Source organism: Somniosus microcephalus, unplaced genomic scaffold, assembly GCF_052327205.1.
Source record: "Somniosus microcephalus isolate GS21.2 unplaced genomic scaffold, FLI_Smic_1.0 scaffold1965, whole genome shotgun sequence".
Taxonomy (NCBI): Eukaryota; Metazoa; Chordata; class Chondrichthyes; order Squaliformes; family Somniosidae; genus Somniosus; species Somniosus microcephalus.
In genome coordinates, this window is record NW_028227152.1 from 1 (window position 1) to 2,500 (window position 2,500).

Here is a 2,500-nt window from a genome sequence, read left to right on the forward strand (position 1 = left end):
TCTGTGTAACGGGCCCTGTTTTGGGATCACTCTGTGTAACGGGCCCTGTTTTGGGATCACTCTGTGTAACGGGCCCTGTTTTGGGATCACTCTGTGTAACGGGCCCTGTTTTGGGGATCACTCTGTGTAACGGGCCCTGTTTTGGGATCACTCTGTGTAACGGGCCCTGTTTTGGGATCACTCTGTGTAACGGGCCCCTGTTTTGGGATCACTCTGTGTAACGGGCCCTGTTTTGGGATCACTCTGTGTAACGGGCCCTGTTTTGGATCATCTGTGTAACGGGCCCTGTTTTGGGATCACTCTGTGTAACGGGCCCTGTTTTGGGATCACTCTGTGTAACGGGCCCTGTTTTGGGATCACTCTGTGTAACGGGCCCCTGTTTTGGGATCACTCTGTGTAACGGGCCCTGTTTTGGGATCACTCTGTGTAACGGGCCCTGTTTTGGGATCACTCTGTGTAACGGGCCCTGTTTTGGGATCACTCTGTGTAACGGGCCCTGTTTGGGATCACTCTGTGTAACGGGCCCTGTTTTTGGATCACTCTGTGTCAACGGGCCCTGTTTTGGATCACTCTGGTGTAACGGGCCCTGTTTTGGGATCACTCTGTGTAACGGGGCCCTGTTTTGGGATCACTCTGTGTAACCGGGCCCTGTTTTGGGATCACTCTGTGTAACGCGGGGGCCCTGTTTTGGGATCACTCTGTGTAACGGGCCCTGTTTCTTTGGGATCACTCTGTGTAATCGGGCCCTGTTTTGGGATCACTCTGTGTAACGGGCCCTGTTTTGGGATCAACTCTGTGTAACGGGCCCTGTTTTTGGGATCACTCTGTGTAACGGGCCCTGTTTTTGGATCACTCTGTGTAACGGGCCCTGTTTTGGGATCACTCTGTGTAACGGGCCCTGTTTTGGGATCACTCTGTGTAACGGGCCCTGTTTTGGGATCACTCTGTGTAACGGGCCCTGTTTTGGGATCACTCTGTGTAACGGGCCCTGTTTTGGGATCACTCTGTGTAACGGGCCCTGTTTTGGGATCACTTCTGTGTAACGGGCCCTGTTTTGGGATCACTCTGTGTAACGGGCCCTGTTTTGGGATCACTCTGTGTAACGGGCCCTGTTTTGGGATCACTCTGTGTAACGGGCCCTGTTTTGGGATCACTCTGTGTAACGGGCCCTGTTTGGGATCACTCTGTGTAACGGGCCCTGTTTTGGGATCACTCTGTGTAACGGGCCCTGTTTTGGGATCACTCTGTGTAACGGGCCCTGTTTTGGGATCACTCTGTGTAACGGGCCCTGTTTTGGGATCACTCTGTGTAACGGGCCCTGTTTTGGGATCACTCTGTGTAACGGGCCCTGTTTTGGGATCACTCTGTGTAACGGGCCCTGTTTTGGGATCACTCTGTGTAACGGGCCCTGTTTTGGGATCACTCTGTGTAACGGGCCCTGTTTGGGATCACTCTGTGTAACGGGCCCTGTTTTGGGATCACTCTGTGTAACGGGCCCTGTTTTGGGATCACTCTGTGTAACGGGCCCTGTTTTGGGATCACTCTGTGTAACGGGCCCTGTTTTGGGATCACTCTGTGTAACGGGCCCTGTTTTGGGATCACTCTGTGTAACGGGCCCTGTTTTGGGATCACTCTGTGTAACGGGCCCTGTTTTGGGATCACTCTGTGTAACGGGCCCTGTTTTGGGATCACTCTGTGTAACGGGCCCTGTTTTGGGATCACTCTGTGTAACGGGCCCCTGTTTTGGGATCACTCTGTGTAACGGGCCCTGTTTTGGGATCACTCTGTGTAACGGGCCCTGTTTTGGGATCACTCTGTGTAACGGGCCCTGTTTTGGGATCACTCTGTGTAACGGGCCCTGTTTTGGGATCACTCTGTGTAACGGGCCCTGTTTTGGGATCACTCTGTGTAACGGCCCTGTTTTGGGATCACTCTGTGTAACGGGCCCTGTTTTGGGATCACTCTGTGTAACGGGCCCTGTTTTGGGATCACTCTGTGTAACGGGCCCTGTTTTGGGATCACTCTGTGTAACGGGCCCTGTTTTGGGATCACTCTGTGTAACGGGCCCTGTTTTGGGATCACTCTGTGTAACGGGCCCTGTTTTGGGATCACTCTGTGTAACGGGCCCTGTTTTGGGATCACTCTGTGTAACGGGCCCTGTTTTGGGATCACTCTGTGTAACGGGCCCTGTTTTGGGATCACTCTGTGTAACGGGCCCTGTTTTGGGATCACTCTGTGTAACGGGCCCTGTTTTGGGATCACTCTGTGTAACGGGCCCTGTTTTGGGATCACTCTGTGTAACGGGCCCTGTTTTGGATCACTCTGTGTAACGGGCCCTGTTTTGGGATCACTCTGTGTAACGGGCCCTGTTTTGGGATCACTCTGTGTAACGGGCCCTGTTTTGGGATCACTCTGTGATAACGGGCCCTGTTTTGGGATCACTCTGTGTAACGGGCCCTGTTTTGGGATCACTCTGTGTAACGGGCCCTGTTTTGGGATC